Here is a 12,215-nt window from a genome sequence, read left to right as displayed (position 1 = left end):
GTTGATTATCAGTATGTATTACTGTCTCTTTGCCCATCAAATAATGTTTCCACTTTTTCACACTCTGAACTAATGCATACAATTCTTTATCATATGTAGGATAGTTAACTACTGCAGGATTAAAAGTCTCAGAATGATAACATATGGGTTTACCGTGTTGTGTCAACAATGCTCCCATGATATAGTCACTGGCATTTGTTTGGGTCTCAAATGGTCTTTGTAGATCAGGCAATGCTAATACAGGTGTTGTACTAATCTTTTCTTTCAAGGTGTCAAAGGCTTTCTGATGTTTGCCTCCCCACTAAAACACCTTGTTCAATCCTGTCAAAGCATGTAAGGGAGCTGCAATTGAGGAAAAGTTAGAAATGAACTTCCTCCAATATTGTGATACTCCTAAGAAGCTTCTCACTTCCGTAGCATACTTGGGTTTAGGCCAGTTTACAATGACTACCACTTTAGAGGGATCTATTTTCGATTCACCACCCCCTACTATATGACCCAAATATTTTAGAGATGTTTTGCCAAATTCACATTTTGAGAGTTTAACATAAAGTTTTTATCTTTTCAAAACATCTAATGTATGCTTAACATGCTTTAAGTGTTCTTCCCACGTTTTACTAAAAATCAGAATGTCATCCAGATATACAATAATGAAATCATCGAGAAAATGTCTGAGTACAGCATTCATTAATCTCATGAAATTAGTAGGGGCATTGGTCAAGCCAAAAGGCATAACCAGCCACTCATACAATCCTTGCTTTGTTTTGAAAACAGTGTTCCATGCATCTTGCTCCGCAACTCTGACCTGATGGTATCCACTGTGCAAATCCAGCTTGATGAAATAAACAACTTCCTTTAATTGATCTAAAAGGTCATCTATGCGAGGAAGGGGATAATGATTTTTGATTGTTATCTTATTCAGTGCTCGATAATCAATGTAAATTCTCCACGAGCCATCTTTCTTTTTCACCAAAACGATTGGTGAACCACATGGCAATGTGCTAGGCCTGATGAACCCCTTCTCGAGCAACTCCTGCACCTACTTCTTGATTTCAACATTCTCTAAAGCAGACAACCTGTACATTCCAATGTTAGGCAATGGAACATCTTGCTGCAAAATAATATCATGTACTATTTCCTTTTTGGGTGGCAGACCTTTAGGTTCCTGAAATAGGACATCATACTCTAAAACAATCTTTTCTATATCAGCTTGCTACTTAGCATTACAGCCCTCAAATACATTGGTTTTATCAGGTTTCATCTACCCTGAATTTATGAGAGTATAATTATTCTTGAGCTTATGAGCTCTTAAAAAGTATTCGATTTCATCTTTAACAAGTATATACTTGTTCTCAACTCTATAGAAAATAGCTTTTCTATCATACAAGTAAGGACTTCCTAAAACAATTCCACATATATCTAAAGGAATTATGTCTAACTCAACCTCATTTACAAATGTTGACCCAAAAGAAAACTTGAGTTTGCACTATCTAGTCACTTGTAGTTATGCTTTATCATTCAACCATCCTAATGGGTATGGTTTCTTGTGAGGTGTAGTTTCTAATCCCAATTTCTTTACAATTGCTTCAGAAATCAAATTTACTTGTGAGCCACTATCAAACAAAGTATTAATCTTTTGATGTTTGGAAATAACTCGAATATGGAAAAGCTCATGTCTTTTTCTCTCATGTTCTTCATCAATAACAGATTGAGCATAATTACTGGTAGATTCTTCAGAATTCTTACCTTTTATACATGTGGCTGCAATGATTGTTTCATCTCCCGAGTCTGACCCTAAATCTTTCTGAATAGCTGCAGCATTCTTCTTCTTCTTGCTGTCGGACTTCTTAGGTCTCAACTCTAGATGCAGAATCCAATAGTGCTCATCATCATGCCATCCTTTTTACAGTGAGTGCATGAAGCTTTTCCTTTTTGTGTAGTGTTAGCCTTGCTTTCTTTCCACTTTTTCTTTCTTTTCTCCTTGCTCGTGCTTCCAGTGGGTTGGGATGGTCCCCCAACTTCTGGATTTCCATTCTTTCCTCTAGCCTCTAGATGAGTAGATTGTACAGATACCTCATCTATACTGGTGGGATTAAACATGAGGATGGTATGCCTCATGTAGCTGTGTAGACCACCAATGTACTTCAAAAGAGTCTCTGGTGAGTCTAATGAGATCCCTAGAATCAATGCTCTCTTTCTAAATTCTTGAGTATACCCTTGCACACTTTTCCCTTTCAATTGCCGAAGAGTTTTCCAACTCATCATGGCTTGTTGCATGTAGGCCAATGGATAGAACTGCTTCTTAATTGCAGAAACAAAGTCACTCCATACAGAGATGGTCTTACCATGTCTTTTCATGTCAGCTTGGGTTCTGCCTTCCCACCAAATCAAAGCAGTGCCTCCTAGGTGTAGGCTTGCCAGCTGAATTTTGCTCTTGTTTGAGTTGATGTTCTGCACTCTGCAGTACACATCAATTTGTCTAATTCAATTGTCCAACTTTTCAGCATTTAACTCTCCATCATATATTCTTCTTTATCTTGTTTAGAACCTGATGAATCTTCATCCTTATGCTTTCTAAAGTCCCTATACATTTCTTCTACCATAGACTTTATAGCTAGGAAACTTTCTATGAATTGAGGGTTTGGCCCCGCAGAACCTTCCTCTGACATTGTCTTCCGATGATAGACTCTCCCAATTTCAAGATTAGTTTCGACCAACTCTCCTTCTCCTAATTTGAGCTTTGATCTAGTGAGCATTCAACGTCTAAACCAACATAAGCCTATCTAACCTTACAGCCTAGAGCTCTGATACCACTTGATCTGATAACCACCTTATGAGTGACCTCAGTTAAAGATTTATTAGTTAAAGGTATTACAGACTCATATGTTGGCGTGTCCAAGTTATTTAAGCAACAGATCAATCAGATTGTCAATACCCAGACACTTAAAAATGGAAAACAACAGAGGAATACAGTAAGAAAATACAAGAACACAAGAAATAATAAGGAGTTCACCCTATCCTCCAGGGCTACATCTCTAGTCCAGCTCTCACTGGTGGCCTTCTTTTATTGTGTCTTGAAGTAGAGAATTATAATGCAGGAGTTCAAATGTGATTCTCCTTAACGGAATTTGCTTAGCATGGTGGTTCTTGGATGCCCTAAGCCACTAGAGTACACAGACTCTTTTCCCTTACTAGCTCTGTGACCTTCTGGTTTACAATGGAGAGAGCCCAATGTGGTGCTTAGTCCGGACAAATCCTCTCTGGGATGGCTTGAATCCTTCAGGCTCGCTGGTGCTCGATGCTGCCTTTGGTTATCTCTGCCCTCTGTCTTCCATTCTGCTATTGCTTCATTGTCTTTCTTCTCTTTGTTCTTCACTTTTGTGTTCCATCCTCCTCTTGGGATTCTGGTCTTTTATTTTTTCTTTCTTCCTTCCTCTCTCAAATTGCCTTCTGCAGCTGCGCTTGGAGTTCCCTGGCTCGGCGTCATCATCGGCTCACAGGGAGTGGCCACATGTCCTCCTGTGAACTGCACCAACCTTTCGTCAGTCCAATTATTCGGTTATGTCGTGGAATGAATATTCCTCCACCATGGCTGTCAAAATGGACTTCAAATCCCTCTAAATCGCGGCTCATTCCTTCATCGATTCCACTTCCCCCTTCGGGCGCGATTTTAGCCGTCCAATCTAGGGCCTCCAGATCTAACACCATACGCATGTTTCGCACAGTTGACTTGCTCGACCTTTAGCGCACGATCAGCGGTGGTCTTCTCTCAACTCTGCTTGTCACGCGTTGACCGCTGGGTGGGATCACTCCATTTTCACCAATTCCACTTACCGTTTGAGGGTGCCCCGATCATTACCGTCGGTTTTTTCGGAGCGTGGGTCCCGCCTTATCCTTTAGTGGTTTTTCGCTTTTTCGCACGCGGTTCTCCGACTGCCAACGTGTCTGAGTGCTCAGGGCTTCCCCATTTCAGCCCTTTTCAACCAGCGATGCGCGATTAGTGCTAAGCACCAAAATCCACCTTTGTTTCTTGATCTGAGGCTCCCAGGGGCTAATTTGGCCTCCCACGCAATCTCCATGGGCCTCCATCAGCGCGCTTTGACTGAGGTCCTCGTTGCTCCACACTGGCTACCATTACCACTGGTTCAAGGTGTTTTTGATCGCTGTTTTGGAACTTTTTGAAGTTTGTCCCGACCTTATACAGTCATGGTTCTGTTTGACAGTTCTTTTATGGATCCAATTTAGATCACTGTACTAACCCCATACTTGAACACAATCTCTACAACCAAATTGCTTCCTTGCTTACATGAGTGGATGGCATGTATTCTACTTCTGTAGTTGATAGCACCACTACAAATTGTTTCTTACTCATCCAACTGACTGCACCTCCAAATATGTTAAACACATCCCCACTGGTATATCTTCTCTAATCGAGATCTCCAACCTAGTCTACATCAACAAAGCCATGAATATCCACCACTCTGTCCAATCCTGGTCTTCCTTGGTAGCACAAACCATAATCACTAGTGCCACGCAAATACCTGAAAACCCGCTTCACTGTTGTCCAGTGCTCCTTTCCTGGTTTCGACATAAACCTACTCAATACTCTCACTGCATGTGCAATGTCTGGTCTAGTACAGACCATTGCATACATCAGGCTACCAACTACACTTGCATATGGAACACAAGACATGTCCCCTTCCTCTTCTTGTGTCTTGGGACACTATTCAATAGATAACTTTACACCTACAGGAATAGGAACCTTCACCGGTTTACTATCCTGCATTTAAATCTCTGCAATATTATCTTGACATACTTCCTCTGGTTTAACCAGAGCTTCCTCTTTCCCCGATCTCTTTTAATTTCCATGCCCAAAATATAGTTTGTAGCACCAATATCTTTCATGTCGAATTTGGAGGACAATTGGGTCTTCAAATCCCAGATAATTTCTTTATCATTTCCAACTAGCAACATATCATCCACATACAAGACCAAATAAATAACACGGTCACCAATTAATTCAAAATACACATAGTGATCTGCTTTGCTTCTGGTGAAGCCAATCCCCCGTATAAATCTATCAAATTTCTGATACCACATCCTTGGTGACTGTTTTAACCCATACATAGACTTATTTAACTTGCATACCAGTTCTTTCTTACCCTTCACTGCAAAGCCTTCAGGTTGCTTCACGTATATTTCCTCTTCTAGATCCCCGTGAAGAAAAGTTGACTTCACATCTATCTGTTCTACCTCAAAATCAAAAGCAGTAGCAATAGATAAAAGTAATCTAATAGAAGTTACCTTGGCGACAGGAGAAAAAATATCACCAAAATCAATTCTCGGCACTTGGGAATACCCTCTTGCTACCAACCGAGCTTTGTATTTCTCCACCTTCCCTTTTGCATTTGTCTTCTTCTTGAACACCCATTTGCTACCAATGGGTTTCCTTCCAGCTAGAAAATCCACCATCCCAAGCCTCACTTTTGTGAAAAGATGCCATTTCATCAACCATGGCCTCTTGCCAGAGTTTGCCATCCTCTGAATCCACTGCTTCCTTCATAGTTTTGGGATCATCATCAGTAATAGATAAAACAAAATTTGAACAGAAAGTAGATGGGCTATACCTTTCTGGCTGCTTTCTTTCTCAAACTGATCTTCTCACACCTATAGTTTGTGGCTCTTCATCTTCTCATTCCTCCTCTGCTGTGAGTCTGATTCTTCCTCCTTTAGCTCAAACTCTATCTTCTCAGGTTCCTTTGGTTGGACTTCACGTTTAATAACATCTTTCACCTCTCTAAACAACTCATCTCAGTTGTACACTACCTTCCTTGTTACTGGGTTCCAAAGCATATAACCTTTTAAACCATCCTTATACCCAATAAAGATGCACTTTTCATATTTACTATCCAACTTGGTTCATTTCTCCTTTGGAACATGTACATATGCATCACATCCAAATACCCTCAGATGTGAAAGAGAAGGTTTCTTACTAGTCCATACCTCTTGTGGAGTTTTATCCTCCAACGTTGATGAAGGTGATCTGTTGACTAGGTAACATGCTGTCTCCACTGCCTCTGCCCAAAAATCCTATCCTAACCCAGCACCAATGAGCATGCTTCTTTCCCTTTCCATCAACGTCTTGTTCATTCTTTCTACAACTCCATTTTTCTAAGGTGTATATGGAGTAGTCTTCTGCCGTGCTATACCACACTTCTTACAGAATTATTCAAATTCCTTACTGCAAAACTCTCCACCGTTATCTGTTCTCAGCACCTTTATCTTCTTCTCTGTCTAGTTTTCCACCAGAGCCTTGAGTTCTTCAAACCTATCAAAGACTTCAGATTTCTTATTAAGGAAATATATCCATGTATTCCTTGAGAATTCATCTATAAATGATACATAGTACACAGACTTACCGAGTGATGGAACCTTCACACATCCAAACACATAACTATGCACAATATCTAATATATGTTTCGCCCTCTTACCACCAGAGGGGAAACTCACCCGATTTTGCTTCCCATATACACAATTTTCATAGAAATAAAATCCAGAGAGCTATTACTCATACCTTCTACCATACCTTTACCATGAAGTATTTGAAGGCCCTTCTCTCCACTATGTCCAAGCCCTTGATGCCACAACATGGTCTTCTCTCCAGAGACCACTAGATTTTTTGCTCCACTTTCAGGAACACAAAACTGTTGCACCCATCAACAACCATGCTACCTTGAAGATTGTACAGAGTTCCAATCTGAACTCCCTGCATCAATACCAGTGCTCCCCAAACCATCTTACAGTTATCCTTCTTGAACACAGCTTTTACATCCTACATCATCCAACTTGCTTACATAAATCTGATTTTTGGCCAATGCAGGAATATTAAGAACACCCGGAAGTGTTCTAACCCTTCCACCATGCAACTTCAAATTTAATTCTCCATGACCAATGATTCTAGCCTTCCTATCATCCCCTAAGAAGGCATCACCACCATCGTATTTCTCATACTTGTAGAACCACTCTCTATGGGGAGTGAAGTGAAAGGATGCACCTGAGTCAATCAACCATGCCTCATGATCTACATGTGTACTTGAAGAATCCAAGTACACATCCCCGCCTTCATATGAGGTGGTTTTTCCCTCTACAGAAGGAGCATCATCAGATCCCTTTCCTTTATCAGGAGATTTAGATTTACAGTCCCTTTTGTAGTGCCCTTCCTTTCCACATTTCCAGCACATCACCTTTACAGGTTTTCTTGGAGATTTAGATCTCCCTCTAGATTTAGATCTCCCACTCAATGACTTATTTTTTTTCTATTTTAGGGCCATCCTCGTATAGACAAGGCGTCACCATTTTGGCTCTACATATTTTTCCGTCTCATCTCCTCTGTCAACAAGGATGAGACTATTTCATCAAATTGTAAGGCAGTTGCATTGTTACCTATTGCAATAACCAGACTATCCCACGAATCTGGTAGAGAACACAACAAACTGATGCACTTATCTTCATCTGAAATTTTAATATCAGCAGATTCTAACTGACTTACCATAGTATTAAATGCATTTAGATGCTCTATCACAGAGTCTCCATATTTCATCCTCAGGTTATACGGCTTTTTCCGCATGAATAGTCTATTTACCAAAGACTTAGATTGCTACAAAGTCCCTAACTTGTCCCACAAAGACTTCATCGTAGCTTCCCCTGATACATTCAGTAATACTGAATCTGAGACACACAATCGTATTGTGATCTTTGCCTTCCAATCCAACTTCTTCCATTCTTCATTAGACACTCCCGTTGGTTTAGTACCCGGATCTACCGTGATCCACTGATCTTTATCCACCAAAAGATACTCCACCTTGAGTTTCCACAAATCAAAACTCTGACCATTAAATTTCTCGATCTCTATATTTCCACCGCTCGCCATCTTCTTTCACCACTAGATTTGATCTCGCAGATCTCCCACTGAACAGGGTCTACCACAAGCTCGAGTGAAACCCCTCAGCAACAAAGGTGTCCCCTTGAAGCCAAAATAGCTCTAATATCAAATGTAGGTTTTAACCTCGTACAGAAATTAACTGCATACAAATTCTAAAACACAAAAAATAAACAATGTGAGAGCATAACACACAAAACACATATACACAAAGATTTTCCCCTGGATCCCAAAACTGGGACTACCAGCTTGATTTTTCATTATGTTCCTTTCAATGTTATAATACATATTTATACATGCTGAAGCATCCAATACCATGGACCGAAAACCATCGCATCCAAAACCATGGACTGAAAACCATCGCGTCCAAAAACATGTGCGAAAATCATGCCAAAAAACCATAGGTGGGTCCACCCAACCTTACATAGGTTCCAAAACCAAAATTTTCTGGGGCGCTGCCCCGAACCCCATAGAGTTGGGTTACTTGCAGCCCTCAAACCCCCTATGGCCCCCCTCTCTATGCAATCAGCGCAATGAAGGGGGGGCTCCGGCCCCCCCTCTAACCCCCCAGTTAACTACATGGGCTAGTTGTGGAAGGAATATAACACAACCCAACAAGACCACAACAACCCCAAGAAAAGCCAAGAATCCCCCCTCCTCATTTGTTGGGTGATCTAGAATGCTTGTAACCACTGCATATTTCATGATACCATACCCCATTGGCCACCCATCATCGCTTTCATTCTGGTTGACTATAACTCCATCCCTGAAGATTATAATATCCACTCCATAGAATCATTGCTCGAGAAAATTATTTGAGAACAACCTTGGGCATACTTTGATGGCTCTGATCAGGAAACTGGGTGTGGGGGGGGGGGGGGGGGGGGGGGGGGGCGGGGGGTGCTATACTATACCTTACAGACTCTCATTATTATAAAATACAAATGGGATTGGGAAGTGGTACCAAAAACTATGCTGAGTTGATCACTCTAAAACATCTCATATATTTTGCATTGGAAAAACATTGCAAGAATATTCAAATTTTTGGGGATTCGAAAATTGTATGCAATTGGATAAACAATTCATATAACTACTCTACATACTCTTTGAGACCTATTCTGGAAGTGGTGCATAGACTCATTGCTATGTTTGACCACTTTGTTTGTCACCATATCTACAAGGAACACAACCAAACTATTGATCATCTTTCCAAGGAAGTTGTGAACCGGCCTTGTGGTACATGGTCGATCCTAGAGCAGAGAGACAATGTACATTACCAGTACTTTAATCATCCATACATGGCTTATATAGCATAACTGGCTCATAAGGAGCCTATTTTTTTTATATGTTTATAGTCTTTTCTTTAAGTTATCGGCTGTACATACATGACAGACATAAGTACTCCTTGTAAGGAGTCATTTTTGAACTCTATTATGAACACTACAGAAGATATATCCTCCCTGTGTGGAGAACATAGATCTATTTTTGATGCTCTCTTTTCTGATAGGCAATAGCCTCACATATAGCATATGAGGAATGCATCTGCAATATGTATTTTTCCTTTATTAATGAAAATTACGATTTTTCCCAGGGGAAAGAAATTAGCGAAAATCAGAAATAAAAAATTAATAACCTAATAAATTAAATCCCCATGGTGGGTGGCGAGTGAGATTGATTAGCGGTAAGGTCCTGACTGTGCCGGTCAAAGGTCAGGCCCAGGTAAGTCTTTTGCTTCTTACTGTACAAAGTGTACTTTGAAGTTCAGTAATGACTGACTTCGGTAGCGAGAAATAGAGTAAAGAAGTGCCAATGCTAGGTCTTGACAAATCCCTTCCACGAATGTTCTTACATCCATCTTGAGTGGCCGGAACGTCCCATAACAAATCCCAAGAAAGAGAGTTAGTTGCTCCTTTCCCTAACTCCGTTCGGGTTCCTGAGCAGCCACATTCTGCTGGCTTGTAGGAGTAGCTTCACCCGTGATATGCATGCGGCATCGCTTCAGCCAAGGAGCTACTCGGCCAGAGTATTATAGACTGGGTGGGCAAAGGAAGAACGCCCGCCTTCCAGTTGGGATATTTTCTCATTGGGGATTGGAGCGGTACACCTAACCATGGTTGACCTACCAACGGCTCATGCAATCTGACTGTCTATAGAAGATAAGAGGATTGCTTCGGATCAATCAGCAAGTGGTATCATTCCCGACATTCCCTTCCCAGAGGGGTCCCTTCCTTCCCTTTACTCCTTGAACAGATCCCTGATAGAGGGGAAGGAATGAAAGAACCCTCGGGAGGGAAGGAAATGACTGTGTGGCTTGATCTTTGGTATGAAGTGGTGAATTAGATTCTACAGACAGACAGTGAGGGGAGATAGATAAGGATCCCCACAATGGCTATCCACACCAGTAAATAGATAGGAGCTACTCTGGTCGGTGCAGCAGTGCCAGTTGTCAGTGCAGCTTGCTCCAGTCTCATTGCCTGAAGGTCATTGCTTATAGCAACGACTGTCTATGATCCTATGGCTATGATTTATGACCTTATGACTATGATCAACTGGCTATGACTGGCACTTACTAGCTGCACTTACTGAGAGGATAATAGAAAAGAGTCTTCTTTGAGGGGAAAGATCTAGTCTTCTGGGAATAAAGATAGGGGCTTAATTTCGTTTTCCGGGAAGGGGCTAGAGGCATACATGTAGTGAAACCACTTCTATGCGCAGCGGGTTAACAGCTTCAGTGAATGGTTTACAGACACAGTGTTATATTATGAAAGTTTGTTTTTTAAGTAGGGGGTGTGTGTCTGAAGGTCCTTCTCACTGGAAGGCAAACAAGAGGGCTCACTGAGCCTTGTAAGGGAGGGATGAAAATCCTTCCCTGATTACAGGAAAGTGCCCGCCGAACCCGTGCTGCACCGCGGAAAGGGCATCGGAAGATGGGCGAATCAGGAGAATGCCATACCAACCAATATGGGTTTCAATACTGGGTCATATCGTATGATACAACTAAATGGAACCAAGCAGCCGAGGAACTAACTGGATAGGACCTTCCTTATAGATCGAGCACAGGATAGGCAAGAGATCCTGTGAGTTATGGGGAATATATGCTCCGGGATCTGCCGAACAGCTGACCCCCTGCCCTGACCCGTACAGTGGTTTTGGGTCTCGTGGGCTTCTGCGCTATTATCCTGGGTGGGCATACATAATAGCGCATATTAGTATTAGGCTCAATATGCATGCGCAACGAGGCGAGGAAGGAATAGGCAGGCACCACTCTGGATCCAAGTGGATGCTACGCTACGCCTGACCCGCTGAGTGAGCGATCTATGGCGATTCTGGACGCACGCACCGGAGCCTCACCTATATGGGATATCCAAAAGGCCTCCACGGGAGAAATAGAAGGTGGTTTTTCCAGAGTTTAGATCTGATCGATTCCTCCATCTGGCTGCTTTCTCTCGTAAAGCCAAAGACGCCCCCCGTTCATTGAGGACAAGGTACAACTGTTGGTAATTCCTACCTATAGGTAGGTAGGTAGGGGCGAACTCGAAGGCGTCTGGACATGATCGAATAACCTAGATCCGGGCTGGGATAGTGGCATATGCCATATACTCCTGCTGGGGGGCATCGAATGCCCATCAGTTCCGAAAAGGTTCGCTCATGCGCATCCTACCTACCTACGGCTAGTTCGCGCAAATCTGAATGAGTTATCACGGACGAGCCACATGCAGGGAAACTCGCATGTGTGGTTCTGGCCGCCTTCGGTATCTAATAACCATGCTTTTGCTCGCCGCTGGCGCACCTCTCCTTGCCCTCCTATTTGTCGAGCAAGGGAATAACCTAACTATCGCCCATTTTTTCCGGAATCATTTTTTGAGGAAAGACGATTCTACATATTTTTGCCAAATCTTTCTATTATTAAGTACGGCTGGTACCATCCTGATGTGTTTCGATTATTTCGAACAAGAGAGGTTTAATGCTTTCGAATCCATCGTATCAATTCTACCTCCTACTCGCAGTACGCTCTTTATGATCCCGGCTCATGATTCAATTGCCATGTATTTAGCTATTGAGCCTCAAAGTTCATGTTTTTACGTGATCGCAGCATCAAAAAGGAACTCTGAATTTCCCACGGAAGCCGGCTCGAAATATTTGATTTTAGGTGCATTTCCCCCTGGAATATCATTGTTCGGGTACGACCGGACAACTACCGATATATGTTATTCCCGTCAACATTACGGCTTATATTATGGGTATATGTTATTCCTGTAAACATTACGACTTATAT

This window comes from Pinus tabuliformis, chromosome 1_1, assembly GCF_031772625.1.
Source record: "Pinus tabuliformis cultivar Carrire ecotype Pingquan chromosome 1_1, CPIR1, whole genome shotgun sequence".
NCBI classification, from domain to species: domain Eukaryota; kingdom Viridiplantae; phylum Streptophyta; class Pinopsida; order Pinales; family Pinaceae; genus Pinus; species Pinus tabuliformis.
This window is presented reverse-complemented; position numbering follows the sequence as displayed.